Raw genomic sequence first — 17,342 nt, forward strand, 5'->3', positions numbered from 1 at the left:
TGTGATAGCTGCTTTAGACTCCGTTTTGGAAGATGAGATTCTTAAAGCTCAGGAGAATGCCCCATCTAACACTCCTCATGGGAGGTTGTTTGTGCCTGGGACCTTTAGGAGAGATTTGTTTGTTGAGTGTCACGAATCTCGGTTGGCAGGTCATCCCGGAATCTCTGAGACCAAGAGACTGGTGGGTCGCAGTTTTTGGTGGCCTGGATGGCAGAAGGAAGTCATTAAGTGGGTGCGCCAATGTACTATATGTGCTAGATCTAAGTCCTCACATACTCCTGCTGCGGGGTTACTTTGTCCTTTGGAGGTCCCCAGTGCTCCTTGGACACATTTGGCTATGGACTTTATAACTGACCTTCCCCCCTCTGAGGGTTTTACTGTCATCTGGGTGGTCGTGGACCGTTTTAGCAAGATGTGTCACTTGGTTCCCTTCGTCAAACTGCCCTGCGCTAAAAATCTCGCTAAGGCCTTTGTCAAGGAAATTGTCAGACTTCATGGCGTTCCTACTGACATTGTTTCTGATAGGGGTCCTCAGTTCGTGGCTCGTTTTTGGCGTGCCTTTTGTGACAGGTTGGGAATTCATTTGTCGTTTTCGTCCGGATATCATCCTGAATCTAATGGCCAGACAGAAAGGAAAAACCAGGATGTTGAGCAGTTCTTGCGTTGTTTTGTGGCAGACAATCAAGAGGGGTGGTCTGAGTTTCTGCCACTTGCCGAATTTGCTCTGAACAATCATACATCTTCTTCTGCTGGTTGTTCGCCTTTTTTTTGTTGTTCTGGGAGACATCCGTCGTTTGGGTCGTTCTCCAAGTTGGGATCTGGCGTGCCTGAGGAGGAGAATTTTTCCGGTGATTTGGAAAGAGTTTGGACGGATGTGCGTGGTAATCTTCAGGAGGCCAACAGAAAATCTAAAGACTACTTTGATAGGAAACGACAGGAGGTTTTGTTCGCTGTTGGTGACATGGTTTGGTTGTCCTCTAGGAATCTGCGGTTGAGGATTCCTTCTAAGAAATTGGGTCCCAAGTTTGTAGGGCCCTTTAAGGTGCTTCAGGTTGTCAACCAATCTGCTGTTAGGTTGGAGGTTCCTACCTCCTGGAGAATTAATCCGGTCTTTCATGTCTCTCTGTTAAAAAAAGCTGTTGTGTCGGATGGTGACGCCTCTGCCTCTGTTCCTCCGGTGGTGGAGGACGGGGAATATGAAATTTCTCGCATCCTTGACTCTAGACGGTATAGAGGTAGTTTGCAGTATCTTGTGGCCTGGAAAGGTTTCGGACCCGAGGATAACTCTTGGGTGAGGTCAGATGATGTTTCCGCGTCCAGACTTATCAGAGCGTTTCACAGGAGATTTCCTGATAAGCCTGGTCCTAGGGGATCCGGAGGATCCTCTTAGAAGGGGGGGTACTGTTAGAACCTTGCTGTTAGGTTTTTTTTCCTTTGCTGGTCACATGACCTTGTTGGCCTATTTAATCCTGCTCCGCCCTTCTGGCTTTGCTGGACTTCATTGTATATCTACTTTCTAGCTAGCCTGTGCTCTGTATCTAGCTCTGTTAGTTTGCTTGGTCTACGGACCTCTATGTTCTATCTATTTTGTTTGTTCGTCTGTCTGCTACTATTTCTGTTAGGAGGTGTCCCATATTCCTCCCAGTCCTTAGTACTTGTAGGGATTCCCTCCCCACATCTATAGGTCTCCGTACAGACTAGATTAGGACTTTAGCAGGTCTGATCGCAGGATCAGGTTCCCTGTTACATCGTAGGGATTCAGCTGAGTCCTATAGTAGGGACAGATCTCCTCTCTTTCCTTAGCTTTGGTAGCAGAACATAACAGTCATCTTGGTGAGGACACGGAAGTCTTGCCCGTTACCAGTCTGACCCCCATCGCTGACTTTATGTTACGCTGCCTTAACCGTGACCCTCGCATTGTAAAAATGTTGGGTGACAGTCATTACTGGTTGATGACACTTTTAGACCCCCTCTACAAGGAGAACTTTCACTCTCTTATTCCTGAGTTGGAGAGGTCTACAAAAATGGGGCAGTACCAGAAGGCCCTTGCTGCAGAACTATTAAAAAAATTCCCATCTGAACACTGTTGCGGCAGAGGTCACAGTTCGCTGCCCAACTAAGGCATACAGGCGAGAGAGACGCAACTCCAATCCAGCAGAGGCAGGGGAACACTGTCAATGTTCTAGGACAGTTTTCTGAGACCTGCCCAGCTTACTGGCCCTGAGGCGCAGGATACTCTCACAAGGAGTGAGTGGAAAGTTTCAAAAGATGGTGAGGGAGTACCAGCGTTCTCCGTGATTCCTCTGTGCCTTTTAATTATTGGGTATCCAAGCTGGACACTTGGAATGAACTCACTCTGTATGCCTTGGAGGTCCTGGGCTGCCCTGCCGCTAGCGTGTTATCGGAGCGTGTTTTTAGTGCCGCTGGGGGAATTATAACTGATAAGCGCACTCGCCTGTCAACTGACAATGCTGACAAGCTGACCCTTATCAAAATGAACAAGGGCTGGATTGGGCCAGACTTCTCATCACCACCAAATGACAGCAGAGTAACATAAAGTCAAATCCACTGTGTTATTTCGGGAGGTGTATTCCCATGCATCACTTCACACCCACACATGGGTATACGCTTCCTCATTTCGGCTGTTTTTTGCTCTTCTCCTTATCCTCAGCCTCCACGACCACTATACCACCAGGGTGACCATGGTCCATGTTGCCAGCATTGCAAGTTCCTCTGTCCTAATTTTTGGCAGCTTTTGCTTGGAAGGCATAGGCAAAGACTATGGGAGACCCACTCCTCAATAATGGGAATAATGTTTTTAATATGCTGTACTGCATAGCTCTTGTAAGGGACATTGCAAGTTCCCCCTTCCTAATTTTTGGCAGCTTTTGCTTGGAAGGCATAGGCAAAGACTATGGGAGACCCACTCTCCAATAATGGGAATAATGTTTTTAATATGCTGTACTGCATGGCTCTTGTAAGGGGCATTAAAATCGTCTTGTTAAGCTACTGTGACCTCCACGTCTCTTCCAAGGGTCGTTAATATTGTCTTTTTATTCCACTGCGACCTCCACCACTCTTCCAAGGGGCATTAAAAGCGTCTTGTTAAGCTACTGTGACCTCCACGTCTCTTCCACAGGGCGTTGATAATGTCTTTTTATTCCACTGTAACCTCCACCACTCTTCCAAGGGACATTGATATTGTCTTTTTATTCCACTGCGACCTCCACCACTCTTCCAAGGGGCATTAAAACCGTCTTGTTAAGCTACTGTGACCTCCACGTCTCTACCATGGGGCATTGATATTGTATTTTTATTCCACTGTAACCTCCACCACTCTTCCAAGGGGCATTAAAACTGTCTTGTTAAACCACTCTGAACTCCACGTCTCTTCTAAGGGGCATTAAAACCGTCTTGTTAAACCACTCTGAACTCCACAGCTCTTCCAAGGGGCATTGACATGTTGTTTTTAATTACCTCTAACCTCCACGACTCTTGCAACGGGCATTGCATTTCCTCCTAATTTATGTCAGCTTTTGCTTTTCAATGCATAGGCGAACACTAAGGGAGACCCGCTCCCCAATAATGGGTAGAAGGTTTTTAATACGCTGTAATCCACGTCTGTTTCAAGGGGCATTGCAGTGCCTAATAATTTTTGGAAAGCCTTCCATTCCCTGCTTAGGCCAACAGTGTACAGGAGACCCAGTTGCTATAAATGGAAAAAACGGTTTAGTTAAGGCCCTCTGACCTCCATGTCACTTCCAAGGGGCATTGGAGTGCCTCGAAATTTTTGGTAGGCATTGCATTCACTGTATGCCTTATAACTGTGTAGCTGAACCGCTCCTTTTGGTACGGAAACATATCCTACAAGACATGTGTGGTTGGCTGGCCTGATATTGATGTGAATGGTCCCTGTTCCTCCTGCTCTTTCTCCTTTGCCACCACCTCATCCATCATTCATCACCTGAAGCTTTGTTTTAACGGGAGTCATAGAACTGGGATAGTAGCAGGAAAACATCCAGCAATCCTCGAAGGAGGTAGAATATGCGCCAAAACGCTGACCACCTCAGGCCTAGCTGCTACTACATACATGAGCTTGCATTCCAAGGAACAGAAAGCTAAGGAGGTGGATGGCCTCATGATCATGAATAATTTACTCGTTGTGTAGGAGGCCGACCACTGCTACTGTCTACCTTCTGAACTTTGTGTTGAAGCCTGATTGACCCAGGACCCGCAATCCTCTATGTCTGGAGGACGTGTTGCATCCCAGTGTCCAACTGTGTCCCGGCTTCCACAATATTAACCCAGTGTGAAGGCGTCAGTGAGATGGACCATTCCTGGCCACATTCACTTGTCCACGTGTTTGTGGTTAGGCTGTCCTTCCCACTAAATGCACTGGGGAGGGCACAGGTAATGTTTTGGTATGCGCGCTTGTGTATAAGGCGCACCGGGACAAATAGGGGCGGCTGGGGACCGTTTATGGACACCCGGCCACCCCCACGCGGCTGGGGACTGTGTGTGGGCACCCGGCCGCGGGGCGGCTGGGGACTGAGTATGGACACCCGGCCGCCCCCTGGCGGCTGGGGACCAAGCGTGGACACCCGGCCGCCGGGCAGCTGGGGACTGAGTATGAATACCAGGCTACTGACGCAGCCATGACGTGGTGGTCAGATTCCACCTCCACATGCCTAAAAGGCCCAATTTCAAGTGCAAGCAAGCTAGCAGTATGGTATTGCAGCCTGGGGGTGGGTGGGTGGCAGGCTGCATACTTGCGCTTGTATTGCAAGTTATGGGGGAGGTACAATTGAACACTGCCCTGGGACAAGGACTTGCACGGGGATAGTTGCAAGTCTGCATCTTCTGATGCGGCAAGGATCACTTTTGATGGGCACACTTTTAGGCAGTGACCTGGGTGTCAGAGATGCTTCCAGGGGTCTTCCCCATGCTGTTCCCATGTCTTTTTAGCACTGTATGCATGTGTCACACAGCACATGGCCAGATAAGGTTGTAAAATGTTAAAATGACATTTCCCGGTGAATGCATTTGTCACGGTTGAAAGCAATACAAACGTGCAAAAACGCAGAAAAAATGCTACTTGTGAACATAGCCCAAGGTGTGGAGGAGTATTTTTGTTTTTGGTTATTTATTTTACCTTATACACAAGTCTTTACCCTGGAAAGGATGTTCCTTAACCCCTTTCCGACCTGGTCAGTAATAGTACGCACCAGGTCGGGAAGGCCGGTTCAGCGGGGGCTCCGGCGGTGAGCCCGCACTGAAGCGAGCACGTGTCAGCTGATTATTGGAATCGCAATCCACCCGCGGCTGTTAATATGTTAAATCTCTGACAGTGGCATTTAACTCGCGCTTCCAGAAGTCCTAAGCCCCGCCCATCAGTGACCCCGTCACGTGATCGCGGGTCACCAATGGGTGGGCATGAGAACTCAGGGTCTGCAGCAGACGCCTGTGGTTGTCATGTCTCAATTGCTATGAGCGCCACCTAGTGGTCAGCGCTCATAGCAAGTGAGCATTTCTCCTGCATACAAACGATCTGCTCATCGCTTGTATGCAGTAGAAGCAATCAGACAACTGCTGCTTCTAGTCTCCTCTGGAGACTATAGAAGCAAGCAGAAAGTGTAAAAAAAGTTTTTAAAAAAATAAAAAATATATAAAAGTTTAAGTCACCCCCCCTTTCGCCCCATTCAAAATAAAATATATATATATATAAAAAAAAAACCACATACACATATTTGGTATCGCCGCGTTCAGAATCGCCCGATCTATCAATATAAAAGAAGAATTAATACAATCAGTAAACGGCGTAACGAGAAAGAAAATTTAAACGCCAGAATTAAGTTTTTTTGGTCGCTACAACTTTGCAATAAAATGCAATAACGGGCGATCAAAACATCGGATCTACCCCAAAATGGTATCAATAAAAACATCAGCCCGGCACGCAAAAAATAAGCCCTCACCTGGCCCCAGATCCCGAAAAATGGAGAAGCTAAGGGTCTCGGAAAATGGCGTCATTTTTTTTTGTTTTTTTAGCAAGCTTTGGATTTTTTTTTCACCACTTAAATAAAAAAGAACCTATACATGTTTGGTGTCTATGAACTCATAACAACCTGGAAAATAATGATGGCAGGTCAGTTTTAGCAATCTGTGAACGTGGTAAAAAAAGGACCCAAAAAACAACTGTGGAATTGCATTTTTTTTTCCAGTTTCACTGCACTTGGAATTTTTTTCCCATTTTCCAGCACACGATATGGTAAAACCAGTGGTGGTGTTTAAAAGTACAACTCGTCCCGCAAAAAATAAGCCCTCACATGGCCATATTGAACGAAAATTTAAAAAGTTCTGGCTCTGGGAAGAAGGGGAGCAAAAAAGGAAAACACAAAAACAGAAAGACCCATGGTCGTTAAGGGGTTAACATATTTCACAGGAAAGCACTTTCACTTTCGTTTTTGAACATTTTATTGTGAGCCTGTAAAAGTGGCTTAATACCTCTGACCACGTTGTTGACAGCAGTGACCTGGGGGTCAGAAATGCTTCCAGGGGCGATCCCCATGCTGTCCCCATGTCATTTGAGCACTGTCACTATCGTTTTGGGCACTTTTTAGGCTGTCTACAGACTGCCGGGGGAGCCGCCGCAAAAATGTTCGGGTCTCCCATAGACTAACATTGGGCTCGTTGCTCGGGTCGAGCACCCGAGTATCACAGTGAGCTCGGCCCAAGCTTCGAGCACCCGAGCATTTTAGTGCTCGCTCAACACTAATCTTTAACTTTAGGCCTTTTAGAGATCTTCAACTTGCTTAACTGTTCACAATAACAGTAATTTTGAGCAGGGGTGCCCAAACTTTTACATGCCATATCACGGAAAGAAAGAAGCAGAAACTATTTGAATATCTGGATGACAAAAAATGTACAGTGGTTTGCAAAAGTATTCACCCCCTTTGCATTTGCATTTTTTGTGTTTTCTTACCTCACAACCTGGAATTTCACTGTTGTGTTTTTTTTTTTGAGGGCTTGCATGAGTTCATGTAAAGAACATGCCTGCAACTGAGAACATTTTGGTTTTCCTTGTATTTTGAAGCAAACAACAAATATTGTGAAGAGAGAAATATATTTCTCTGAAAAGATATAATACAAAGTTTATCATATTCATATGTACTATTGATTTACGGAATAAAAATTAAAACAGCGGTCAGTCTTAAATTTGAATTGTAGTAGTATCCAACTGGGAGCTGTCAGCTTTCAGTCATACAGCAGCTCGACTGAAGTCACCGTTCAATATACAGTGAGTAGCAGCTGTAAGCACGCCCAGCAGTGAGTAGCAGCTGTAAGAACGTCTGGCACTTTCGCTGACAGTCAGCTCTGCCCTGATGTGCCAGCTGTCAAAGTGCCAGGGCATACTTATAGCCATTGCTCACAGTGCTGAGAGCGGTGACTGTAGCCATACTGGCACGCCTGTCTGACTGAAAGCCAGTAGCTCCTGAGAGGAATAAAGTTCAATTTCTCCTTGGAGCCGGGCTTTCAGTACAGCGGCCGGGCAGCTTTCTAATGCAATTAACCTTCACATTAACCCAATATCTGCAGGTATATAGCGTTATCTGACATGACATGTTCCATTTAACATTTTGAACTTTATTGTTCAAATTTGCTTTAACAGTCCTATTTCAGCACCCCTCTCCTGGTACATCTTCCTTCGCATTCATTCTGAGGCAGAAAGTGAGTGTCCCATCTTCCTTGTCTCAGACCGTAACTAGTAATGCGCTTGAATGGGACCAGTCATGCCAGCCCAATTATTGTCATGGCTAATGAGATAGAATGTCATGCTAGCTTCTGATGATGGAGCTGTGCAAGGTCTTCTTTAGAGCGGTAAGATATGTAGTTTTATTTAACTCTATTTGGGAATGCATAATAACTTTTTCTGACATCTCTGGTTCACGCCAGTCTTGACGAAGGGGCATATTGGAGTCAAAGACACCTAAATCTTTAAGAGGAATAAATCAGACACCTCTTAAACATGGCATGTGCTTCAGCACAAATTTCACTATAGTCCAGGACTGGAGTAAGATTTGGTGTTTAAGCCATAGTTTGCCATGAATTACAGTAGATCCCCATCCCATTTTGGCAGAGATGACAAAAAATGGTGTAAAAACGTCAAAAGTTGCAAAAAATGTATGCAGTCTCCTGTTGCGTAAAAAAATTGTGACTTTTCATAAAACACTGCACTACTTAGGTATTTTGTCTCCTTGTAAGTATTGTACGTAGGCTACCTACACACATCCGTGTAAGAGTTACTATCTGAGAGAAATAGACCGATTCTTTTCTCAGCTATCAAGCTAGTTGAATCTGTTTTTTCCTCCACTGAGTCAGTAGACTGTCTGAACTTTTAATATCCATTGACTCTGCAATCGCATCAGTTAAAAATGGATGAAACTCGGATGGAACTCTCAAATATAAAGTCTGCCTTCTGTTATCATCCGCTGTACCTGAATCCCCATAGACTTTAATGGTTGAGTCTAATCCACAAAACAGATGAGAATAGGACATGCGCTTAATCTCACAGACCAGAGACACGGACACATTTTTAAAACTGATGTATGTATGGATCAATGAAGCTCTATGGATCAGTGTACTGTCTGAGAAAAAAAGGACAGGCAATAAACAACACTGCCTCTCACAAGATGTATAACAATTTTTATTATTTTCCTTCTCATATGTTTTATATGCATTTGTTTTCTTACTTTGATCTATTCAAAACATTTTTTGATTGAGTGTTTTGCGCTAATTATCTAGTGTTTCCCATCCAAATTACTTCCTTCAGGTTAGATGTCATTCCTGGTCATATGACTTTTTGGGTCTCAGTTGGAATACAGTTTATTTTCTCCTAGATGCCGTGCTTTCAGTACAATGGCCGGGCACCTTTCTGGCACTATTAACGTGCAGATCAACCCAATATCTGGATTTTAATAGTGTTATCCGACGTGATATGTTCCCTTTAACATTTTACCTACAATAAAACATTGTTTTGAAAAAACATTTTAGTGTTTGGGAGAAAACGTTGCAAATAGAATAGAATGTTACAAATGTGATTATTGTAGGTTATCTACAGATTTTTCCTCTATAAGCAAACCCTGATTTCATACTGTGATATTTATAAATCTAAACATTGTCATCATGAAAGATTCCCCCTAATCAATACACTTTATAAGTCCTTATGTTTCTCCTTTGGTTGTCGTTAATCTGCCATACAGTCAGTCATTTATGGGATGTGCATACATGTTTATTTGAAATTGAGGATCAAAAAAAAGTAACTTTTTTCGATCTGGCTTCATGTTACATTGTTTATATAAATTATCTTTAGTGAGGAAGATCATATTAAAGCACAAAATGCTGTAATAGCTGCTTGTGTGGGAACGTAAGTGACAAATGGTTTATTGGAAATGGCAGTGCTCAAGAATCAAGAGAGAGCTGAGATTTTTACATGGTATATTGTTGCGTAATTGAAATTAAATCATAGAGCCTGTATTTTAAAAAAGCATAAACACTGAAATGTCATTTGGCATGCTCATAAAAGCAAATGCACATTTTACATGAATATATGCAATTTTTATACCTGCAGTGTCTTAATGTACTACTAGTCTCAAGGGACATTTTACAAGCCAGGTTGTAATCACATATCATGCGCATACCAAGTCATAAATGTGTCTCTTGGGCTTTAGATTTTCCAACCTGATGTATGTATACATCCTTAATGTCCCTTTTATAGTATGATATATGATACAGTCATGTCGTAACTTTCTATTATATTTATCTCAGCTTGTCTACCTAAATCATTAGCATTTATTGAAATGTGGAACTTGTAAGAAGTCAAGGAATTCACGCAGAGTAATAGTTCTGATCATTTACTACGTGTCATAACACAGCATGTTTTTACTTTAAATATTTTGTTATAACTGTGAAAAGATTATTGTGTAGCAATTGGAATATTTTTTCAGACTAGACATAATGTTTACTTAATGCCAGATGTAGTCTGATTCTGCTATATGAATGGAAACTTTATGAGAAAAAGGTGGTAAAAGTTAACAAGTTACAATACCCAGCAGAATATTTCTGTCATTATCTATATGTGTGGTATTTAGCTGTTACAAATATTGCTATCCTATTTTTATTCTGTTATGTTAAACACATAAATATGGTGTTTGATTTATAATATATTTATGAGTGTAGGATAGAGGAGTGCAAAGGTAGCCATGATGCCCTACTTCCAATGCTTGAGAGGGCACTCTGCCACATAAGGAAACACTGATGTAAAAAGCACATGGGTAGGGGGTGGCCCTATTTAAAATTAAGGGTTTTTCCTGGAACAAAAAAAAAGATCTGGCTGACTCTGTCCTGACACTCCCCTGTCTTTATCTACATTTTAGGATCACCTGTGCAATACTAGGGAAATCCTGAGAATATGATTGTCACGCAAGGTGTGGGAAAGACTTAGTGCAACACAAAGGAAAGAAGGAAAGGAAGCCCAGACTCTAGGGAAAGGGGAGAGTGGAGACCTCCTAGGCTTGATAGAATATCATTATGTGAAAGGAGACACCGGAGTTATAATGGCTAAAACATACATATTTTATTTATTTATTGCAAAACATTTTATCATGTGAACAAACAACTACGGACAACTAACGGCAACACAGTGCAGTCAAATCCTTCCACAGCCACTTCAGTGACTGCCCCTTGAGAAAGCGGCTGTGTAGGCCCGCGAAACGCACGTCGGGGTTTACCACCACGCCCCTAGTGCTGCCTCTCCTTTCCACAAGCCTCACGGTTACTTATTACTGGTAAGATCACCATTTGATTAACTAGCCTATCTATATGTAAATTGCTGATGGACGCTTTAGATACATTTAGACTGGCATTTGTTATATGATGGTGATTATTCTATCTGTGCTGCACTTTATATTTATACCAATTCTTTTTGAAGCTTGGTTTTGATACTTTTACTAGGGTCATGTCCCTTTTGTGGCTGTGGAAGGATTTGACTGCACTGTGTTGCTGTTAGTTGTCCGTAGTTGTTTGTTCACATGATAAAATGTTTTGCAATAAATAAATAAAATTTGTTTGTTTTAGCCATTATAACTCCAGCGTCTCCTTTCACATAATGCTTTCTAGGAGTTGGTTTAACTTGGTGTTTGTGGGAAGGTATTACCCCCACTTCCACCATAATAACTTCTGTCAGGGAGTGTATGTCGCTTATCCATGTTATGTAGACAAAAGCTTATAACCTGATGTTAAATTCATCCATTGGTTTCATAAATTACTCTTTTGAAAGCTGAAACCCTCCAAAATTTGGTTTAGGTAAAGAAAATAGATTGGCATCAATGCTGAAATATTGATCATTTAATGAACACAGAATGGTCAGATTTTGGCAAGACAAAAGTTTTGTCGCCTGGTCATATAATGCACCCAATCCTAGTTTACATCCTCACCAGTGCTCAGTAAATGATCCATTAATTAGTGGGTGTTTATAAAAAGAAACCCAGCACCCCAGACCTTCACTTGAACTGCAACTTGAGCTCTGACAACATGCCACAATTCCACCCTGCGACCACAGCCTTGATTATCAAGAGGCTGAAGACCAGATCCACTGCAGAGGTGGCTGGCACCTTTAATGTGTCTCAGCGTCAAGTACAAAGAATTAAAAAAAGATTTGAAGAGACTGGAGATGTGTTTGACAAGCCCAGGTCCGGCAGACCCCGCAAGACAACTTCTCAGGAGGAACGTTTGTTGGTTAGAAAATCCAAAGCTAGCCCCTCTTCCACTGCAGCGGAGCTCCAACAGGCCTGGTCACCTCAAGTCCCTGTGTCAACTAGAACAGTTTGTAGGATTCTGTCTCGAAATGGCCTCCATGGTCCAATCAGTGACCAGAAGCCAGTACTAAACAAAAGGCAAATAAAAAAACGTGTGGCATTTGCAAAGTCCCACAGCCTGCTAAACAGATGGACACTGGAAAAGTGGCAGAAGGTGGATTTCTCTGATGAATCTTCAGTAGAATTACACCACAGCCGCCGCAAATACTGCAGGAGACCTACTGGAGCCCGTATGAATCCAAAATACACCCAGGAAACAGTTAAATTTGGTGGTGGAAAGATCATGGTCTGGGGTTACTTTCAGTATGGGGGTGTGCGAAACATTTGCAAGGTGGAAGGCAATATCAATAGTCTAAAATATCAAGAAGTATTAGCTTCCTCTTACATTCCAAATCATAAAAGGGGTCAAATTCTGCAGCAGGATGGTGCACCATCTCATACATCCATCTCTACAACAAAGTTCCTCCAGGCAAAAAAGATCAAGGTGCTCTAGGACTGGCCAGACATGAACATCATTGAGCATGTTTGGGGTAGGATGAAAGAGGAAGCTTGGAAGACAAAACCTAAGAATCTAGATGAACTCTGGGAGGCATGTAAGACTGCATTCTTTGCTATTCCTAATGACTTAATTAATAAATTGTATGAATCATTGTTGAACCGTATGGATGCAGTCCTTCAAGCTAATGGAAGTCACACAAAATATAAAATATGACTCTAATAGCACCACAACTTCATTCACCAATGTTATGCAACATATATTTGTATTTTAAGATAATTATTTGTTTAAACATCACATTACTTTCTGTGGACGACAAAACTTTTGTCTTGCCAAAATCTGACCATTCTGTGTTCATTAAATGATCAATATTTCAGCATTGATGCCAATTTATTTTCTTAACCTAAACCAAATTTGGGAGGGTTTCAGTTTTCAAAAGAGTAATTTATAAAACCAATGGATGAATTTAACGTCAGGTTATAAGCTTTTATTTACATAACATGGATAAGCGACATAACTTCTGTCAGGGAGTGTATTAGGATTTGGGCTATTTTGTTAATTGATAGAATATCACCCTGTCTCCCCTATCGTCCCTATATTGGTTCTTCATCAATCGCCGCACGTGTACCTCGCCCTGTCTTTCCCTGGCATTTGACCCTGGCTAGGGAAGGAGGGGGATGAGCGCTAGTCGATTCCCACAAAACACTAAAGACAACAAGGGAGGACAAACTAGGGAAAATTACTTAGCTTTAGACGACTCCAGACAAATGCGCACACGTTCTCTAGCTCCAGAGAGGAAGAAGTACTGCTCTTAATAAAGCCTTCACAAGTAGTAATGAACATCGCCGGCACCTCCCTCTGACACACAGCAGGTATTTATACACCCAGGCCAGGGTGTTAATTAGCCAGAGGAAGGTAGCTGCTGGGTCCTAGAGACAGCCTCTAAGAAGGTGTCTGCAATGCCAAATATAGAGATCTCAAGCAACCAACTGCAGGGCGACTGTCTGTCACTTCTGACTCACAGTACCCCCCCCTCTACGAGTGGCCTGCAGACACTCAGGAAAGGGTTTCTCAGGATAAAAGGTGTGGAATGAACGAACCAACGTGGAAGCGTTCACCTCTGATGCTGAAACCCACATCCTCTCCTCTGGACCATATTTCCAGTGCAACAAGTATTGTAGAGAACAACGTTGGAGATGAGAATCTACAATTCTCAAAATCTGGAACTCTAGATTACCATCAACCATTACTGGGGGTGGTGGTAGAGGTGAGGACTCAAGAGGTTCCACATACTTCTTGAGTAAGGACCTATGGAACACATTGTGGACCTTAAGGGCCTGAGGAAGTTTAAGACGAAACGCTGCTGGGTAAATGATGGCGGTTATTTTATAGGGACCAATAAACCTAGGTCCCAGCTTCCAAGAAGGAACTTTCAATCTTGTATTCCTGGTAGACAACCACACAAAGTCATTCACATTCAGGTCCGGACCTGGCAAGCGTTTTCTGTGAGCCATACGTTTATATCTGTCTCCCATGATCTTTAAATTACTCAGAACACCCTGCCATACCGAGGAGAGCAAAGAAGCAAACCGTTCCTTCTCAGGAACTCCTGAAGCTCCTCCCCCACTAAAGGTACCAAACTGTGGGTGATAACCGTATGCACCAAAGAATGGTGACCTGCCAGTGGATTCTTGACGATGATTATTAATAACAAATTCTGCCAGCGGTAAGTAGGATGCCCAATCCTCCTGATTTTCGGAGACGAAACACCTGAGGTAGGTCTCCAAATTCTGATTGACATGCTCGGTCTGTCCATTCGACTGAGGGTGGAAGGCAGAGGAAAAGGACAGCTGCACCCCCAGTCGAGAACAGAATGCCTTCCAGAACTTGGAAACATACTTGGTCCCCCGATCTGACACCACATCGGAGGGAACCCCGTGAAGCTTCACGATCTCATTTATGAACACCTGAGCAAGTGTCTTGGCATATGGAAGTGCAGGCAATGCGACGAAGTGAACCATTTTACTGAACCTTCTACAGCCACCAAAATCACCATTTTTCCTGCAGAAACCGGTAGGTCAGTAATAAAATCCATGGACAAGTGTGTCCATGGCCTACTATGGAAGAAGAGTACCAGACAGACAAGTATGCTAAACCTTAGAATGCATGCAAATACTACAAGCAGCTATGTGTTCAATCACATCCCAATGCAACCCTGGCCACCAAAAGCGACAAGAGAGGAGGTCCGCGGTTGCCTTACCACCTGGATGCCCAGCAAGCACAGAGTTATGATGTTCCTTAATTACTTTGCGGCGCAAATTAGATGGTACAAATAACCTTCCTGAAGGGCAGGAGGCAGGGGCGTCCCCCTGAGCCTCCAACACCTCACCCTCCAGTTCAGGACACACTGCCGAAATGACTACTCCTTCTCTAATATCGGGGCAGGGTTCTCATCATCACCATCACCAGGGAACCTCCGGGACAAAGCATCAGCCTTGACATTTTTGACCCCCGGACGAAAAGTGACAGCAAAATTGAACCTAGTAAAAAACAGGGACCATCTGGCTTGCCTAGGGTTGAGACGTTTAGCTGACTGGAGATATGACAGGTTCTTATGGTCAGTAATAACAGTAATAGGATGGAGAGCCCCCTACAACTAATGTCGCCATTGTTCGAACGCCAATTTGATCACCAAAAGTTCCCTGTTACTCACGTCATAATTTCTCTCAGCCGAAGACAATTTTTAGAAGAGAAGGTGCATGGATGCCATTTACCAGGGGACGGACCCTGAGACAGCACAACCCCATCCCCGACATCCGACGCATCAACCTCCACAAAGGGTTGGGAAATATCGGGTTGACTGAATATAGGTGCAGTGGCAAAATGATTCTCTAAGGAAGAAAAAGCCTGGAGAGAAGCATCCGACCATTTGGAAAAATCAGACCAATTCTTAGTCATGTCATTAATGGGTTTCACAATTACAGAGTAATTTTGGATGAATTTCCAGTAAAAATTTGTAAAGCCCAGAAAACGTTGTAGAGCCTTCAGGTTCTCTGGACGTTCCTAATCAAGGACTGCACGGATCTTCTCCGGATCCATCCGAAAACCCGAGGATGACAACAAGTACCCCAAAAACTGCACCTCCTGAACAGCGAAAACACATTTTTACCAGTTTGGCATAAAGTTTGTTATCCCATAATATCTGGAGTACCTGCTTAACATGCCCCCGATGTGTCTCAAAATCAGGTGAGTTAACCAAAATATCATCCAAATAGACCACCACAAACCTCCCCACCAAATGATGGAAAATATCATTTATGAAATGCTGGAATACCGCAGGTGCATTGGTCAAACCAAAAGGCATAACCAGACTCTCGAAGTGTCCTTCCGGGGTATTGAACGCTTTTTTCCATTCATCCCCTTCTCTCTTTCCAACCAGATTGTAGGCTCCCCTTAAATCCAACTTGGAGAATATCTTAGCTCCAAAACCTGGCTGAACAAATCCGGAATCAGAGGAAGAGGGTATGGATTATGGATGGTAATTTGATTTAATTCCTGGAAATCTAAACAGGGACGGAAACCGCCATCTTTTTTCTATACAAAGCAGAACTCTGCCACCACGGGCGAAGATGAGGGTCTGATATGTCCCTTCTCCAGACTTTCTGCAATGAAATCCTTCATGGCTTGTCTCTCAGAGCCAGAAAGATTATACAATCTGGACTTCGGTAGTTTAGCTCCGGGTGTCAGGTTAATAGGACAGTCATAAGCGCAATGAGGAGGCAAATCCTGACACACCCTTTTTCTGATCCTGAGGAGACAAATCCTGACTCAATAATTTCCCCGGCTTGCCAATCCACCAATGGATTATGTTTAACAAGCCAAGGAATTCCCAAAACAGTCGGTGTGGAAAGATTGTCCAGGACATAGCAAGGGATTATTTCACAATGAACTGACCCCACCCTCAGTTTTACATTATGTACAATCTGAATAAATGCTTTCTGTGCAAGTGGCGCCGAGTCGATGGCCAAGATGGAAATAGGTTCAGCTAAAGCACAGCAAGCAAGACCATGAGTTTTCACAAACTCAGCATCAACCATGCTGACTCCAGCTCCACTGTCAACAAACACAGAAATTTTCTCGGTTTTGCTCTCTAGCACCACCTCTGCTGACAGCACAAAGTGGGAACTGCAGGTTGGTAATAAATACACCCCTTGTTTATCCAACTCCAGACTACCAAGAGTTAATCGAGTCTCCTTTTGTTTAGGAATTGAAGGACAGGTCCCAACAAGATGTCCCTTTTTCCCACAAAAAAAACATACGCCTTTTTTCCTGCGAATCTTCGGGGAGATGTATGATGCAGAGACACCCCCTAACTGCATGGGTTCCTCCACCTTCCCCAGTACTGGCTCAACTCCAGACTGCTCCCCTGGCAGAGGTACACAACCCCGACAAGAAGGCCACAGAGAAGGTGGTCTCACCCGTCTGTCCCGTAGGTGTCTATCAATACGTATGGCCAACGACATGGCAGCCTCCAAGGACTGAGGGGTTTCATATACTGCCAAGGCATCTTTCAGCCTTTCAGTAAGCCCTTCACAAAATTGACTTCTAAGGGCTGAGTCATTCCATTTGGAATCCGTTGCCCATCTACGGAATTTCGAACTGTACATCTCCACTAACCTATTCCCCTGCTGAAGGGGCCTAGACTCCAGGGCTCAGCGCTGGGGTCCCCGCTGTGGCTGCTGGGTTGTGGGTGGGGTTACCCCCCACATCACACCCGGCATCCACCGCGCGCTTTCCCAATGAATGGGGAGAGGCAGAGCGCGCGTTGGATGCCGGGTGTGACGCGGGGGTGTAACCCCATCCACAGCCTGGCATCCACCTGGAATCAGGAAGATCATGACCCCCGACTGCTGCCAGCACTTGTCGTGACATCAGCGGCTGTCAGAGCCAGCTGCAGCTGGGGGTCACGTGATGCC

The sequence above is a fragment of the Phyllobates terribilis genome, unplaced genomic scaffold (assembly GCF_046119375.1).
Source record: "Phyllobates terribilis strain yellow unplaced genomic scaffold, ASM4611937v1 Scaffold_4__5_contigs__length_816908805, whole genome shotgun sequence".
NCBI lineage: Eukaryota > Metazoa > Chordata > Amphibia > Anura > Dendrobatidae > Phyllobates > Phyllobates terribilis.